Source organism: Pipra filicauda, unplaced genomic scaffold (genome assembly GCF_003945595.2).
Source record: "Pipra filicauda isolate LSUMZ 115617 unplaced genomic scaffold, ASM394559v2 scaffold376_size704792_pilon, whole genome shotgun sequence".
NCBI classification, from domain to species: Eukaryota; Metazoa; Chordata; class Aves; order Passeriformes; family Pipridae; genus Pipra; species Pipra filicauda.
Window position 1 is genome coordinate 604,093 of NW_024104505.1, and position 18,851 is coordinate 622,943.

Below are 18,851 nucleotides of genomic sequence, written 5' to 3' on the forward strand. Positions count from 1 at the left end.
CATCTCCTACATATAATATTAGTTTACACAGTATATTACACAGACAGTACACAGTGTATGTTTTGGAAAAGGATGCTTTGTTCTAATGTAGCAAACGTTGTTACGGGTGGGGTGCTGGCTTGGATTAATATTGGAAATGGGTCTTGATATTCATTAACCTTGTGTAATCAAAACAGCTTTAATCTGAGCTGTGTTTATTTGTATCTTACTGTGGAAAAAAATTCAGAACTTTAGTATTAAGTTTGCCTAAATGACTGATTCTTTAGGACATTTTGTGGTTTCTTTTTATTTGGCTCACTTTCATGAACATCAACCCAAACCAAAATACTTATTTCAGCTTCCTTTTCCCAGTGTATTTTTTTCCAGATTTTAGAATTATAAAATTTTGAAGTGAAAAATTTAAATTTTCCTCCAAAGTATGCAGGTATGACATTTTAGTTGTTAATTTTTATTTTATAGTGCATGAAAATATTCACAAATGACAAATCTGAGAGTTTAAAGGCAAGCTGGAATCTGATTTGCTTTTCAGTGAGTAATCTATTTGCCTCAGAACTGGCCTCGTTCTGTTGCTATAAATACGGTACCTGCTTTGTTATTAAAAACAGTAGTATGGCTAATGTAAAGCTAACATAAACCAAAGAAAGTCTTTTTTTCAAGCAATACCATCCAAACAGCAAGAGAAACGCTGAGAAAGGCCCGGCTTTGAAGGTTATCAGATGAGAGATCACAGAAGTCTAAGCCAAGTTACAGATGACTGGGCTTGTACGTGGGCTTCTCCTCACTTGTCTGGTTTTGAGAGTCCCTGAAAGTCAAATACAAACATAAAGACTTGTTGACAGCCTGTGAAAAATGTTTTGAAGACAGAGGAATGCCAAATAATACATTGTCTCTGCCTTATGCTCCTGCCACTAGAAATGTCATCTGCGCCCTGCTACAGCTCTACAAATGTTTTAGTTTCCTTGTGTTAGGGAGCTCCATTTCATCTGTGTTAATAAAGTAAAGATGTAGTCCGGCCTAGCGATTAAAAAAAAATGAACTAACATTCAGGGGCCATTCAAAAAGGGAGTGCTTGTGTCTGTCTCAAGAGGTTTATCATCATGCTTCCTTCGTCTCCCATGGCGATGGTAAGTAGGGCTACAGTCCACCTCTTGCAAGGAAAAAGATATGAATTAATACCCCTCAAACAGTAATTGCCGTCAGGCTTTGGGACTGAAAAAGTACTGTATACATGCAAATAGCAGGCATCTAGAACATCTATTCACATGAAATTAAGCTCTGCATGATTCATTTGATCTGGGCAACAGAAAGGCTGTGTTCCAGCTTTAGGGCACCAGTATATTTCTACTGTCACAACAGATTAGGAAATACACTGTGCGGTCCTAAGGAGCTGAATTGGCAGAAAACCCTGGGCTGAGGCGCCGGCGATGAGACATCCAGTATCAGTTCTTGGGCAGAAAATGCCCCTCAGGCTAGGGCTGGGCTGCTCCAAACCTCCTTGGCAAGGAGACAGGAGGCACAGTCATCCAACAGTTGGTGCTGGGGAGCAGCTCCTCTGCAATTGCTTGAGGGCAGCGAGACAGTTGGCAGAGAAGCCACTACAGCATTGAAATTAAATTTACAAGCTGCTTTCCCATGGCAGTGCTGGGACAGAGCATGGTGCTTTATAATTATGTTTTAGGAGCCTCCACCCTCTTGCCCTAATTTCCAATTAACCACTGTACCCTTCCCAACAGAGATTGCAAACATCCTGCAAACAGGAGGAGGAGGCCAGGAAGGACCATTCTATTGTAGATCAGTAGCAGGAGGCAACCTGGAGAAATTATTTTATGCCAAAACCAGCACCGCCTCGGCTTTGTCACTTAATTAATTTTCTCTTGTAAACTCACTGGTGTATTTAAAGCCAAAAGGAAAAATGGATGGCGAGTGGAATGGAGATGTGGTGGGAATGGAAGGAGAGGAGAAACTGAGATGAGACAGCAAGGCAGCAAGGCAGCAGAAAAACTCTGTAATGCTTCAGTCTCCATGCTATTTCTGTTGTCAGCCAACTGTGACCTGTCTAAAGTGAAATGCTAGGCTAGACACGTCAGCAAGGGATGTTCTTTCACTAGTTTGCTTCCCTAATTGTATCTAGGTATTAGACAGTGTCTCCTCTGTAGAACTCCTGCGTTCATCCCTACCTCATCCTAGATGACCCAGATACCGCACTGAGAAACCAATGTTGTTCAGTAATCTCATGATCTTTTGAAAGGTGGAACATCAAAACGGTACAACTAATAGTATTTTAAAATATTTTTTCACTTCAGTTTTGTGAACAGTTTCATAGCTTTCATAAACTACTGCAGGTTTATATATATATTTTTCAAGTGTTGGCAACTTCCGATTCAAATTCAGAATGTGTAAGACCTACAGTTTCATCTCCAAAAGTTTGTCAATAGAAATTTCCTGGTGGCTTTAAATGATCACTAAGCTGCTCTGAATGCCAAATGGCACAGAGGAAACCAGGATACTAGACTTGTGATGAAAGCCAGCAGCACCTGCTTTACTGAGGAAAAAAGGTGAAGGTAACTGCTAAAAAACCACTGTTTTACCACATCTGAACAGGTAGTCCTCCCCTCATGGGTCATGTTACTTGGTCAGTAGGTTGCAACCATGAAGGAAACATCACTTACCCAACACACAGATTATCCTCTGACATTCTCTCCTCCTCATTCACTGACAGAAGGAGGAGGGTTTCACAACTCTACAGCGTCCATTCTTTTCATGTGGGTTTAAATTAAGGAAAGACCATAACCTCATGAGGGTCATTCAAAGCAACAACTTTGCTCATCATAATGACAATAATTTAATATCTCCAATAGGAGGCTAAAAGGATGTTTTTCTCTTCATCTGTATAATAGTTTCCTTTAAACTTTAACCAGTCTTTGTTCCATCATCTGTGACTAGCAGAATGTATTATTAGTTACAAATATAATTTATATAATTAGAGATTTATAGGCTTATACTGAACCCTTTACCATCCTGTTTCTGTTTCAAGACATTGCAGTTTTCTTGTTTGTTTTTGCAGCTGATAAGAGCCTGTGTGGCTGTTAAAAATGAAAATAAGAAAAGAATTCATATATAAACCTTTCCCACTGGAAAAAAGCAGATTTGGACAAAATAAGACTGTAACACTTCATTTACAGCCTTAGGCACTTAATTTTGATATTCTTTTTATTCTTGTAGAACAACAAAAGCAGTGCTTAATGAGATGAAATTTTGAATCTTATCAAAACAAAAGGACTTATGAAAATAACTTTAGTAAATCCTTAGTTTATGTTTCTAAATAACTTTTCCTGTAGATTTTTTAAATCTGTCTCATAACAAGTGGAAATATAAAAATATTAAAACATAAATTGTAGAAAAGAAATTTCTTCATTGACCACTGTCAATAAATTGAATTTTTAGGGATGAGTTTTATGAAAGTTTTGATTCTGGTGAATAACCAGGACACTTACTTTTCATTAAGGAACTTCTGCACAGGCAAAAAGAAATGTGAATAACTGTGGAGAAGAGAAATGTTCTTGAAGTTAGATGTAATGAAATTAGAAGGTAGAAGAAATGTCCATCCTGGAGGGCATTGTGAATGTCCTGCCCATTTGAAGAGTGAGTACTAAACTTCAAGTTCTGTCACTGGGACTTCAGCCTCTTTGGCTGGGTCAGATGCTGCCTTAAAGCAAAGCCATGTTCAGACTGACCCCCCAACACTGGCTGTGCTGCTCACCTTGAGCCATCAAGCACCTGGCACATGGGTCTACTTAGATTTATATGAGGAAAAATATTGAGACAAGCCTGTAGGGGACACACCAGTGGATCCAGAGACTAAGCTGCCTCTGTGTCTGCCTCTTTCTTCAGAATGGGAGGTGTTGCAACAGAACCAGTTTATGACCAACGAGGTTGCTATTGCTGATGTGTTGTAAAGTATTGGCTTCTTCTTCAGTCCAGGGTGGCATCCATGACATTTCCTTTGCTCCCTGTGTAGTACAACATAGATTACAAGCAAAGGGAAGACTATTAATTGTATAATTAGCAAATGATTTATGTTGAAATGTTACTGATTTAGTAAGAGCTTTTATAGCAGCACAAACAAGGAGCCATACCTCGCGTAAGACAAAGTTTTTGCTCATAGCTCTTCAGGAACTTTAATGTTAAAGCTTTTTCAAGCTACCGTGGCCTAAAAAGTTGACTGAGTGATCAGTATCTGCACTAATTGGAATTCTTTCAGTCATCAAGGACAAGGTGGGAGCAAAGGACAAAAGCACATGCTCATGACAAGAGTCTGCATTCCAGTTCAAGGAGTTATTATTAACCCACATTTTTATCCACTCTTGTCTGGTTACAATTGAAGTCTTCTGATAGTAGAAACTCAGAACAACTTGTCCTTCCAAAGACAACTTTCCCTAAGTATCCTAGTGAAGAAAACCCTGAAACCACACAGGAGTGATAGAAATGATAAGGAGCTACTTTTTTCTTTTTTCCTTTTTTTCCCCCAGGAAATGCAGAGTGACTGTTATTAGTCAGGTCAGTAGGTGAACCACAGAAGGAGCAAGTGGTATTGAGGAGGCCATACTGAGAGTCTTTTTTAAGAAAAACATGTCACTGAGGAAGCAGCTCAAGAAGAGTTTGAAATGGCAGCTAATCCTGATATGAAATACCAGTATTTCAAGTAGTGCAAGGGATTGCTCTTCATATTATTTTTCAATTGCATCTTGTTACCGCTGCAGCTAGTGATCCATGAGGGTGTACTGCAAGAAAAGATTTTAGCGAGCTGCATGTGCAAACTGGACTTTCAATGTTATAATTTGCTTCAGGAAAGTCATCATCTTTCAGTAGTTTGTTGTGGTGAGGGTTTAGGAGTAAAGGGGACCTACAGGGGATTGATCTTAGCTGTTGTTTCATTTGGTGGGAACCTCAGTTTTGCCTACACGTGTGGATACTAGGGATGAACAGAAAAGCATATCCAATAATCCAATGAGTGCAGTAGCAGAGTGCTGTAATCCTCCAGTGCCACTTACCTCCTCAAAACATCTGTTTCTATGCAAAATAGGGATGACAACCTCTAGTAGAATTGTTAAAAAGACTAATATTTGAGAAGTACACTGAAACTATGGATGTTTTTGAATTTAACTGTTACTGATTTCTAAAGCTAGCAAAGAACCTGAGCCTGTTGTTCCTCAGGATGCCAACACAGACACTCCTCAAATGCAACACCCAAGGCAACATTACCAACACCCTGATCTGAAAAGAAAGGAAGCTGCTGCTTTCCTTCCTCTTAGTACTCTGTGTTCTCACATCCCAATTTGCTACATCAGACGTGGTGGTGATTGAAGCAGGTGAAGCAATACTGCCCTTTGTTTCCTTTCCCATGTTTTAGAGAGAGAGCAATTGTGACAGCACAAAATAACTTCATTAGAAGTATATCAACATACTAAGAATGTTTTCAGTATTTCAACTTTTCTGGCTGATTGCGAGCAGCCTGCAAAGTGTTTGGGAGTTGTATATGTTCTAGCAGAAACCAGCAACACTTTTTTTTCAGATCTGGTTAAAAGTTCAAGCTTTGTAGGTTAGAGAGGTTGAAGCCTACCCCTCTGTGATCAGCAGCAATAGTGCTGGTACTGCTTTTACTCCAGTGCCCCAAGGACACCAGAATAACCATTATTGTGGCATCAGCAGTGCTGGAGTTGTCATTCCCCTCCCAGCTTATGGTACAGCAGTGATTATCTTGGCTGTCTTGGAAGATGCCGTGTTGCAGATGCTGGTTTGTTCTCGTAACTGAGCAACATGTTGCTGTTGCACAGGGGGGGAGGATGAATCATGAGGGTGTTGCTCAGGCTCAGCAGGGTTTGGCTTGGAGAAAGCACTGAACAAGGAAATCTAATAAATCTTGTACAAAGCCAGGAAAACACTAACGTTGTCACTGTCCAGGTCAGGGATTAGCTGGTGCAAACAGCAGTCTATTCACAGGAAAAATGCCCTGGCTTCACAGCCAGAGGTGCCAGGCAGCCTGGTAGTGACCAGAAACCAAATTATATTTTGTGTGCGTGTGTGTGTGTGTGTGTGTGTGTGTGTGAAGGTGAATAGAAAGACTAACAGGATACAGGAAACAGCTTTTGGAAGAAGTGTCTTTAATGGATTTTAGGGCTTCTGGCGGAGTTTGAAGCTTTGAAATTTAGTACCAATTTTAGAAACATATGTAGACTTAAGGAATGGATTCTTGTAATCAGTTTTTCTTTTAACTTTTAACAGATTTATGAGAGTTTAATATTCTATAGTAAGCATTATGCAAATTTTCCTATTCCCTGCTAATAAACCAGAAAATAATGAATTGTGGGCCTGTCTTAATTATACAACTTGGTAAGTCTCATAAATAAACAAGCAAACCAACCCATGAAATGAAGTTTTTGAGTGAATATGTATGTAAATCTATAATTTCACTAATGAGAGGCTGTGCAAAGAGTGATACATTTGGTTTAAGCTGTATGTGAGCTGTGGCAAACCTCTTCATCAGGGAGCCTCCAGGTGGGAATGTAAAAGTAACCAACCGAAAACTTGTCGTTTACACCAGGTAACAACTAGGCTTATCTCAAACCACTAATTTTGTTGTTAATTTTTAAACAAAAATCAACCTTGACTGAGTTTGAGCCCAGACATTTAGAAATCCCTGTTCTAAATTGAGCTTCCTTGAACCATAAGGATTTCTGTTCACATCAGAAGCCTTCTCATTTGCTAATACTAGAAACATCAATTTTGCATCGTGAAAATGAGATGCGACTTGAACTCTTGCTTTCCCAGAACCTGGCAATGGCTGTGACAGTCTTTCAAAGGTGAAGAGAAGGATCTCCTAACAATTAAATTTCTTATTACTCCCTTTATTAGTTGTCATTGCCTACTGCCACAGGTTATACCTCACTGATCTGCCTGCAGAGTGACTTGTGTTAGTGCTCCCTACCTTGTTTCAGACACAGTCAGTTGGAATATTTCAAACTTTTTTCCACCAAGTCTTTAATTTCCTCTGACTTATATTAATTAGCTTTGCTGATTAACAGTGATATGAATTAGAAAATGCTTTTGCAATTGTGATGTTAACAGAAAGAAAGCTGTGAAAGAAAAAAGTAGCCGAGAATCACTTTTTCTGCAGTCACTGGATCCAGAAGAGAACCTATGTCTTTGCAATATAGTGAGCTTCTCTGAAAGCTTCTCTAGCTGGGCCCAATCAAGGTCTTTAGTAAGCCCTTCTTTAGGAGTATGTGGATGTGAGTATTCTTTTCCAAACTACTCTTAATTCTTCATCTGCTTCCTTCAAAATCCCACAGATCTCCTTTAGATCTTGTTACTCCCATAAAGTAACAATATAAAGCAATTCTCTGTAGCCCACATGTGCAGCTCATTCTTCATTAATGCTTTCTCTGGTTTCAAAGGAAAAATCCATTGCACCCCAGGGAAAAATAAAGATACAACAGCACATAAATGATCAAGATATTTTCAAGTGGACATGTAAGATATCTACAAGAGCTCAGGATCTTCTGGCTTTATCAGTACACATAATGGACAACCCAAACTAACTAAGCAAAGCCAAGACCATTTGTCTATATTAATATTCTAAGTCATATGTTGAGTACCACAGATCTGTATTTGGTTTGGGGATTCATTTTTGGGATATTACTCTAAGAAAAATTCTCATTTGAAGCAGAGAACCAAAATTAAAATTGTTTTCTACAAGTCCCAAAAATACAAATGGAATTAATTGATCGGCGCCATCAGGAGGAAGGACTTGACTGAGCTGAAGCAATCTTTCTCCTTATTTAAATCCAGAGTTGGAAAGGACTACTAAATCAGCATTGGGGAAGATCTCATTGTTGCTTCTTATGCTGTAGCTGTTGGTAAATGAAGGGAGGATTGTGTCTTCTACCACAACTGTCAGTTGTGTGTATTTTGTGTGAAATAAGTGTGAGGAAACACAAAAAAAAATGGAAACTTAAGAACACACCTTTGACATGGATCTGAGATAAAAATTTAGACATTTGCAGTGCAGCCTCCTTTGACAGTCAATATAGCCAGCAGAGTTTGAGGAAAATCATCTGCTCTTGCTCTCTTCCTCTGAGGACGTGAGCCCAGCCTGAGCAACTCTGGAGTAGACATCCAAGAGAGGTCAACCAATCTATATGTTTATCTAATTTTCATGTATTTAGTGATCTCATATTTCAAGGCTGTAAGGGACTTGCCACTACAGTCTTGCCTCCTGCATGACACAACCAAAAATATTTTTTAATGAGTAAAATGTCAGTAGTGCCAAACTCAGCCTTTATAGTTTACCTGTCAGAACAGTGAGATCACTTTTTCAACTTTTTAAATCCTTACTCTTCTGAAGAATTAATAGGAGAAAAAAACCCCAAAGCCCAAGCAAACCCTCTTTGCTTGTTCTAATCCCTGGATCACTTTAAAATGGGAAGAAAATGGTGCTCAGACTTCACAACTTTTTTTCCATACTGCTAAGTTGTAGTCAGCTTGAGACTGAGCTCTCATACAGATCCTGGCCTTATGATCCAACACTTTGCTGATACCTCTTGACCCAGAGAAACCTCCACAGGCCAGGGCTCTCCTCTCTTGAAACAAGCTGGAGGTGACCCTCTGAGGACCAGGGACTGCCAGGAAGGAGGGATGACTCTCCACTTTTTCTGCAGGGAATGGGCTCAGTCATTAGCCTCCAGCAGACCTCAGGCACAGAAGGCCTGTAAAACAAAGCAAGAACTCAAAAGATTTGGTTTCAGTGGCTTCACTGGGAAAACTTGTCCTGTGTTACCTGAAGTCATAAGCCATAAGACTAGAATGAATATTTTCTCTAAGAGATCTATAGGTTCAACTCAGTGGGGTGAAGCCTTCCCGCTTGGATCTCTAGGCTTGTATCCCTGAGAGCTGGTGACATAGCTAGGTTCCAGCAGAGCCATCTCTACACTGCTCCCCAGCAGCTGGGCCAAGGAAATTTACTTCAACCACGCTGCCAGGAAGTACAGCAGTGCTAACTCCTGTGGGTTAGCATGTAAATGTTTCTGTATTTTTGGCCCCTGAAGCTTCTTGTAAGCCTCTTTCCAGTGAAAGGGAATTGTAAAATCCCTTCTGACTACATTTTATGGTTGGCAGCTCAATGGTTCATTAAAATCTCCCCCTCCAGAGATGAAGTGCTCCTGCCTTCTGCAGTCACAGCTCCATAATGTAACTGAAGTTAAACCTGCAGCCACAGTCACAGCACAGGAGCTCTTGACTTTTGTTCTTTGCTTTATGCCCCGTTGAGTTTAACAAGTCGTATGGATGGAGTTTTCCATTCACCTCACAAAAAACCCCCAAATCAAACACCCCCTCAGTCCCTCCTGCCCTGTGTATTACAATAAGTAGGGGACAGTGCACAGAAGAGAAAGAATTAACTGCAGCATTCATAAAGGTTACTTAATGGCACGGGTATCACCTGATTTCAGTAAAAACAATCTTCAGGTGCAAAGTTGTTATTAAACAGGCTTATAAGAAAACCTTCTGCACCTATATTACAGTACCAGCAGACCTATTCCACTTTTTGGAGATTTTTGTTTTATGGCACAGAATAGTCAAAAGATAGCGTTTAGGAGCACTTTTTCCAGGAAGACTGTCACCAGTTCAGCTGCAGTTTATCATGCCCTGGAGTTCTTTGAAGTTTATCCTAAACAATTCCAAGTAAGTAATAATTAGTTGTGAATGGGTGTGGGTCTTAATCAGAAGGCACAAAGGATTCATATGTATTAATCCTATTGTACTAGGCAAGTTTAGCTTCCAGGTAGAAAAGTGTTAGGACTTTACACGGCTCTCTTAAAAATGTCTCACAAGAATCTCAAAGATCTTATCCTTTTGAAACTGCTCTGGAAGAGGCAGTCTGCTTTCTAGATTGAATACAACAGCCAGAATAGTAGCTTCTAAAGTAAATGTTGAGGTATCAATGATCTGCTTTGGGCGTTTTGCTCAGGTTTTTTTACATCTTGATTTGCTTTTTCAAACCATGAGAGCAGCTTTAGCCTTTCTGTATCTGTGGCAAGGAGGGAGGACTTCACTCTTGTAACAGCATTTTGCAAGTCATCATCATGGCTGGGCTTTGCGAACGAAGATTTGGGAAGGCTCTAACCACATTTGTTACAGGCACGTTGGTGACTTATGAGGCCAATACAAGATAGACATATCCGATTGCAAAAGGCACAGTAGAAAGACTCTTTAGATGGCATATTCTGCAGAACACAATTCTTTCTGCATTGCCTTTTCTCCTCGAGGGTGATCCTGCGTGTGTTCTCAAAGGAGACAGCAGCGTTATAGATGGTGTGTCTCCAGGCCTCCCGATTTGAGGCCAGAGTAGACCAGTTATGGTGATCAATATGGCCAAGGCTGAGATGTTGTTTCAGGGAGTCCTTGTATCTCTCTTCGGGGCTCCTCTCATGCGGCAGCCGGTGGCAAGTTCACCGTAAAGCAAGATCTTAGGGAGGCGGTGGTCCTTCATCCTTGAGACGTGCCCTGCCCATCGCAGCTGTGTTCTCATCAACATGGCTTCTATACTTGTGACAGCTGCTTGCTCTAGAACAGATGTATTGGTCACATAATCTGACCAGTGGATGTTTAAGATTGTTCGGAGGCAGCGTTGATGGAAGCGTTCTAGGAGACGTAGGTGGTGGCGGTAGATGACCCATGATTCGGAACCATACAAGAGAGTAGACAGCACTATGGCTCTGTAAACGCTGATCTTGGTGCTTTTCTTCAAGTGTTTATTACACCATACTCTTTTGTGAAGTTTTCCAAAAGCACTGTATGCCTTTGCTAACCTGTTATCTATCTCTCCGTCAATCTTACCATCCGAGGAGATGAGGCTGCCTAGGTAATTAAACTGATGGACTGATTTGAGCTCTGATTGGCCAATGGTGATGTGGGGATGATGGGGGACTTCCTGAGGTGCAGGTTGATGGAGAACCTCTGTCTTCTTTAAGCTGATTTCCAGCACAAAGAGCTCAGCAGCATCTGCAAAGCAGGATGTTAAACGCTGCTGAGCTGCTTCTGTGTGGGCGACAAGGGCGGCGTCATCAGCATAGAGCAGCTCCCGGACAAGATGGTTTAAAGTCTTAGTGTGGGCCTTCAGACACCTTAGATTGAATAGGCTTCCATCAGTACGGTATCGAATGTAGATACCGTCCTGATCATTGAGATCTGCCATGGCCCTTTGGAGCATCATGCTAAAGAAGACTGTGAATAGGGTAGGAGCGAGAACGCAGCCTTGTTTCACACCATTCTTAATTAAAAAGGGCTCAGAAAGTGCATTGCCATATCTGACTTGACCGTGTTGATCCTCGTGGAGTGAGATGATCATTTTAAGGAACTTGGGGGGACATCCTAAACGTTCCAAAATCTGCCACAGACCTTTTCTGCTCACAGTGCATTTTGCAAGTAAAAAGTTAGTTATTATGTAGGACAAATAATAATTTGTTATGTAAGGCTGTAACAACTTTAAAATTGATTGGTGAGTCATCTCATGTAAAACTCTGTTGAGGACCACAACTTAGTTTTTGATGTGGTGGCTGGTTGATTTCTGAAGTTATATTTTTCTCGGTTGTTTGACTTGGAAAGCTAACCTTAGCTTTCTTTATTATTAGTGGCTACATTGACCTGTTTTTATTTCATCTCTACAGAGTTATTTTTTGTAATAAGGAGGCTGTAATCCCTGACAGGGATTATCTGGCAAACTATAAGCATCTACTCTCAGTTTGTTTCCTCAGCAGACAGGGCTGATTAAATAAACCCTGTGACTATAAAGGTGTGCTGGTTATTGGAAGGAAGAGCTGTAAACATTAGTGCAGATGGTCTAATGAGTTTGAAGTTTGAGAATAAATTTGGCAAACAGTTCAGTTTCGTTGTTCTATAACACAGAATTGATTCCTTGTATGTAAACAAAATAATTTCTTCCCCTATATAGGAAGGGATAGAGAAAATATTGTAGTTACAGCGTTGGCTTCTCTGCCTCCCATGGTAGCAGATGGTTTTTGCTATCCATGCCCAAGTTGCAGATTCCATGAACTGAGGGTTTTTTGAATGTGAACATGGTAAGCAAGAAGGTTGGAAGTCCCCAGAGGCCTAAAACCTGAAAACAGAGCAACTGTGAGTAATATGTCTAAATTTGGTCTCATGCTGTCCACACTCAAGCACACAGCAAAACCTCATGTGATTCAGCCCAGAAGCAGACCACACATACAGAGCTGTGATACATCAACCGTTTAGACAGAGAAATGTTAAAAAAATCTCCTCATCCATATACTCTCTGAGACATTTTCCAGTGTAGGATTCTGCTCAAAAGTGCTAGACCCTCTGACTGAAATCAAAGCTCAATTGCTCAATTCTGGTTTCAAGTTGTTGACAGTGAATCATTTAATGGCCTGGCCAAGAGATGTCATCATGTGCCACTTGGCCGGCATGTGTCTGCATTGTTTACAAAGGTTCACACGTTTTCAACAGATGAGAGCATTGTATCCCTCTTTTATGTCACGGTACAATGACACTGTTGACCCATTTATAGCTATTAAGCTCTTGGGGGTAGGTGAAGCCATTCAACAGTCCACTTTTATTCAGCAAATTAGAGAAGGGAAGATTCAATTTTCAAACTTGCTGATGCAGAACATGCTGCATGTGCGTGGATGTGGAGTGTGACCTGTAAGGGTACAAACACACAAACAGTGATGTGGTCAGACTGGTGCTGCTAATGAACAGGATGGCATTAGGTGCTGGTAGGGCATCATGCTCAAATAGGAGTGCTGTCTGCACTAATTTTCAGAGGAAGAAAAGTGGTTAAGGTAGTTCAGTGAAATAACAGTGAAATACGGTGAAATAACAGAAGTAAAAATCATAGAATCATAGAGTGGTTTGGCTTGGAAGGGCCCTTAAAGATCATCTGCACCCTCAAGGAGTTTGCAGGTAAGCTGAGCAGTGCATTTAACACAACAGAAGGAAAGGATGCCATCGAAGGGCACCTGGACAAGCTTGAGAAGTGGGCTCATGCAAACCTCATGAAGTCAAACAAGTCCAAGGTGCTGCACCTGGGGCAGTCCCAATTTAGACATGAGCCAACAGTGCTCACTCATAGCCCAGAAAGCCAACTGCATCCTGGGCTACATCGAAAGAAGTGTGACCAGCAGGTCAAGGGAGGTGATTCTGCTCCTCTACTCTGCTCTTGTGAGATCCTGCCTGGAGTACTGTGTCCAGGTCTGGGGTTCTTAGCATAAAAAGGACATGGACCTGTTGGGGCAGGTCCAGGGGAAGGCCATGAGGGTGATCAGAGGGCTGGAGCAGAGGAAAAGCTGAGAGAGCTGGAGTCATTCAGCCTGGAGAAAGGGCTCTGGGGAGAACTCATTGTGGCCTTCCGGTATTTAAAGGAAGCTTACAGAAAAGAGAGAGAGCAACTATTTACATGGGCATGTAGTGATAGGACAAGGAGGGGGGATGGTTTTAAACACTGCATCTCTCTGCCAGGTGGCATTCACACTCCCTTTCGAGGCACGGACACCAAGGAAGAAAAAAAGGTAAGTAAAACAACAAAGCAAGAGATGGAAGGGATCACTGTCCTGATCTCAGAGATTAGCATGCCGTACTCAAGGGAAGAGCATGGGAAAACCTGCCTTTTCTCAAAGAGCTGGTTATACATTTAAGAACTGGTGTATAGTCATGATTATGTGCCAGTGTTTGTGCTCATGGACAGAGGTGGCTATAATCCACTTCCCTGGTTTTCTCCCTTCTCTGCCACATGAGCATCTTGATCACTGTGCTGCAGAACTGTGCTATCTCTGCAGATTGGTGGGATGTGAAGTCACGAGACTCAATGTGAGAGAAGGGGCTATAGCCATGTATTATGGGAGACAGCTGAACCCCAGGCCCCCTAGGCCTTGTGACTACTCTACCTGTTGGAACCTGTCAGAAAACAAGGCTCTTGTTGTATTTAGAAACCTTCAGGAATAGAGAGCAGCTAAACAGGGGTTTGCTGATCCGAACGTGTGCGCTTCATTCTGACAATGCACCATTCATCACCTATGTCTTTTCAAGATCTCCATCCTTCTGCCCAATATGAAAGAGTGAGAGGAGAATATTTATGAGTAAACTGCAGGCATAAGCATACTGAAAGATTGTGAAATTATAGACGTCAGAATAACGAACAAAATCATTTGACATGTCATGCCCTCTGAATTAGGGATAAAGTAGTTACCTAAGTGATTCCTTTCCCACCAATGCAAGAACAACATTAATCATGTCTAACCATACAAATTTAGCTTGTATAGATACATTCTGCCTCCTCTCCAGTTACTGAAAAGCTTAACTATATTATAGCCCCATTTTGACTATCTGCTGCTTGGGGAATCAGCTTCGGGCCTCCTGAAGGCACAAAAGAAGCATGAACAAACACTGGCAGGCACTGTCTTTATTCTGAAAGCACTTTAAGAACCATGATGGAGATCTCCATCTCTATTGGATGCATCCTTTCTCCTGGAGCAGGTGTCTTCTCCAGCTGCTGTCTCTGCCCCAGACAGCTCTGTGCTAATCCTGGGGTGAGGAGATGGTACCATTTCTGACAAGTCCACAACAAAAGCCATTGACTTGGGAAGAAGAGTCCCTGCTTGTGTGCTTGCAGGAGGGGCAGTAAGCTGTTAGAGACCCATGTTTATGACAGTAGACATTTTGGTAGGCAGTGTGGCATTAAAGGAGTTAATAATAATCAAGGCAGAGATTAATATCTAATCGTAGCAACTCCAGGCAGTTTAATTTGCTTCTCTTGGCCTAGTGACAGAGTGAAACTGCCAACTGGAGCTGTGTGAAGCCTGCTCCACCCAAATCGGAGTGGTTTCAGCCAGAAAGCACCTTTCAATCTGCCCATCCTGCCTTCCCACATGCACAGAAAGCAGAAATCATGTGCAGGTCTCCAGTTCCTCATTTCCAACTCCTAAGCTTCTCTGCACTGAGGGAATTACCCGTGATTTTATCCTTGGTGGAAGTTGACATCTCCTCAAATTTGTTAGGCACGTTCACATGCTGAAGAAAAGGTAAAGTGGCTCAGTGACTGGAGATTAGTCTCTGCCTCCTTTTGTTGGAGCCATACTCACAGCACACTGCCTCGCCCCATACAGGAAGGAGAACAGGATCAAAGGGATTAATACAAAGAGTTGCAACTCCGCACTTAAATACTGTTTCCTCATCTCACTTTTCTGTCAGCTACAGCCAGGGCCCTAACCCTGGAGTTAGACTAGACTCAGGAAAGGAACAAGGTGACCTGTATTTGGCACTGGGGATTAATTTTGTACCTGCCCATGTCTTTGGAAAAAACTTAGAGAAATGTATTTGCTATAGCAGCTTTCTTTCAAAGGGAATTCAGTATCACCCCTTTGTACAAGAATATTTTTTGTTACTTTTCCACACTGCCTAGGTTGTAATAAAGGAGCTGATCTACAGCACACCACAGCAGTGGTAGAAGTAGGAAGGTACCTGTATGTTGCATTAGCAGCAACAACAGTGGTTGAACCCACAGGGGAAATTCCAGTAGACTGGAATTCCACCCAGAGTGGAATTTGGGAAAAAAACTATATTATTTCCTTTGCCTTAAAATGGTGACCCTACGGGCTTACATGATAATATGTAATTTTATCCCTAATACAGTTAAATCAGTCATTCACCAAATTATTTCTCATGTAAAAGCTCAAAGAATATTTATGAGCAAATTGTAGGTATAAATGTACTGAAAGGTTGTGAACTTATGTGATACTGGCAAGCCCATCACAGTGAGGCACTCAGGTGGTGAGCTGCTCTTTGAAGGTGTCACAGACTGCAGCAAGTGCCACTTTCACCTTTTGCTGAAATAGTTACTGAATTCTGACTGACACCATGGGGAGATTTGCCATGCAAAATGACATGCTTTTTTGGTGTGAGATCATAGAAACATAGAATGGTGTGGGTTGGAAGGGATCTGAATGATCATCTAGTTCCAACCCCCCCATCATAGGTAGGGACACCTTCCACCACACCAGGTTGCTCAGAGCCCCATCCAACCAGGCCTTGAACACTTCCTGGGATGGGGCATCCACAACTTCTCTAGACAACCTGTGCCAGTGCCTCATCACCCTCACGGTAAAGAATTTCTTCCTTATATCTAATCTAAACCTACCCTCTTTCAGTTTGAAGCCATTCCCCCTTGTCCTGTCACTACAGGCCCTTGTAAAAAGTCTCTCTCCAGCTCTCTTGTAGGTCCCCTTTAGGTACTGCAAAGCTGCTACAAGGTCTCTCCAGAGCCTTCTCTTTCTTCTCCAGGCTGAACAACCCTAATTCTCTCACCCTGTCATCATAGGAAAGGGGCTTCAGCCCTCTGATCATCTTTGCGGCCCTTGTCTGAACTCACTCCAACAGGTCCATGCCCTTCTTATGTTGGGGATCCCAGAGCTGGATGCAGTACTCCAGGTGGGGTCTCATGAGAGCAGAGTAAAGGGGCAGAATCACCTCCCTCGACCTGCTGACCATGCTGCTTTTGCTGTGGTTGGCTTTCTGGGCTGCAAGTGCATGTTGCCAGGTCACATCAAGCTTTTCATTCTCCCACACCCCCACGTCCTCCTCAGGGCTGCTCTCAATTCATTCTTCCCCCATCATGAACTTGTGCTTGGGATTGCCCTGAGCCATGTGCGGGACCTTGCACTTGGCATTGTTGAACGTCAAGCCTGTAAGGTACCTCTGGAATTATGTTGTTTCATGCCTGCTTCTTTTTAGGTGATAAAGACACGGTGCTTCTTTTAAAAGAGCAAGATCCCAGGGACTAAAAAAATTAGGAGTGACTGCACAGAAAAATTAGAAAATCACAGTGTCATTAAGGTTGGAAAAAACCTCTAAGATCATCGAGTACAACCATTAACCCAGCACTGACAAGTCCGCCACTCAACCATGTCTCTAAGCACCACATCTACCCATATTTTGAACACTTCCAGAGACAGCGACTGCAGCACTTCCCTGTGTAGCCGGTTCCAATGCTTGACTACCCTTTCAATGAAGAAATTTTTCCTAAATGCCTGAGCTGACCAGGTGTCTTTGAGACTAAACCATACCATAATGTAGAGATGGCAAATTTTGTCCTGTCCGAAGACCAACAAGAGTCTGACTGTTTCCTTTAGCCAGTGTCATGACAGTCAGCAAACCTTAACTTTCAGACACAAAAGAGCTGCAGTGCAGAAAGGAGGGCTGGCCTGGGAAGGGCTTGTGAGAAAATGCTGCAGTGGCCGCGGGAAAGAAGCAGAGGAGAAGGAGAGGGAGAGGGGGAGAGCGAGAGGGAAGAAGGGAGGGGAAGAGGAGAGGGAGGGAGAGTGTCTGCGTATCTCTGCCACGAGGACGAAGCAGCACTTTACTACAGGCACTCACTGCAGAGTGGAACTGCTTCCCGGGGTGCTGCTGCACGCCCGCCGGGATTCCCCGCCTCTTCCCACCGGGACTGTCTCCCAATCCCGCGCGCCCCCTGGCGGCGCCCGGCGGCACAGGAGCCGCGGGGGCGGAGCGGAACCGGCACCGGGCCCGGCGCTCCCCGAGACCCGCAGGGCGGGGCAGGGATGGGCAGGGATGGGCAGGGCGGGGCAGGGCCGGGCCTCGCCGGGCGGGCGAGTCTGAGATGCAAGGGAAAGGCAGAACAAAGGCTGACAAATACCTTTCCGCTTTGGGCAATCGGCCTTTGAAAACTCGTCCCGGGCTGGGGCTTTCCCACGGCCGTAGGGGAGCGGGCAGAGTTTTTCGCTTCTCTGTGAGGTGTTAAACGGCACGAGGGGACCGGCCGGGAGGCTCCTGCTGCAGAGCCGACCGGCAGGGCCTGTGGCCGGGGGGAAGGAGCTCCCTCGCCTGCGGCACGATGGGCGTGGGCGGAGCCGCCCTCCTTCTAGCAGCCACAGGGCTCCTGAGCGACTGCCGGCAAGCCCAGCTTCACCTTCCTCATCTGCCTAAAAGAAGGAATTAGCAGCAGCCAGGCAACACCTTAGGTTGCCTTCTTGCCTCACGCAGCTTGGAAACTGCCTTTTCTGATTGCCACATACCACTCATATGAAACCTGGGACAGGCTCCCAGAAACACCTTGGATTTAAATCTAGGTCTTCCCCAGATGGGGACCGTCAGATGGATTGGTGACCTCTGCCTAAGATGAGGAAGATGTCGTAGGCTTTCTGCATGGGAAGAGTTCCACTTGATTGAAGAAAACCCAGGAAGCCCACTGCAGCTGAACCTTGTCCTCAGAGGAGCAGTGGGCTATGACCCCTCCTGCAGCTCTGTGGCATATCTTTTTTCGGGTGCTGAGCACACATACACACACACACACACACACACACACACACATCTGTGGGGTCAGCTCCCAGCCAGCCCTATAATACTCCAAAGCTCAGTGACACCAAATAGCACAAAAATAAAAGAATGTTCATCAGGAAGGCCCTGAACCCTTCCTTCTTACTGGAAATCCTGATGCAAAGATCATGCTGTGTCAATATTACATTCCTAGTAGGATGGTAGGATGTTCTCAGCTCAGTATGATTTGTAACTATCTCTTCACTGGTTTGCTTTTTCTTAGTCATCTATTTTGCCTAAAAGTTTTGTAAGCAGATTATGCACAACTTTATGAGTATACAGTGATAACCTAGTGACTAAAATACACAGAAGATTGCTGGGGCTAATGTGCTACTGGACTGTATTTTGGGATGCAGACTTGTGACGTGTCCCTGTTGGCCTGGCAACTCTCGGTGCCAAGGGGATGTAGCAGCCTCCATTAGACCTTG

At 43.1% G+C, this 18,851-nt stretch overlaps 1 long non-coding RNA gene across 1 annotated transcript; it reads left to right on the forward strand.

The window, feature by feature from the left end:
* The first annotated feature begins 16,152 nt into the window (after positions 1-16,152).
* Positions 16,153-17,114, forward strand: LOC113987860. Its single transcript, XR_003540687.2, has 2 exons — positions 16,153-16,191; positions 16,822-17,114. It is a non-coding gene; the product is annotated as an uncharacterized LOC113987860 (long non-coding RNA).
* The last annotated feature ends 1,737 nt before the right edge of the window (positions 17,115-18,851 follow it).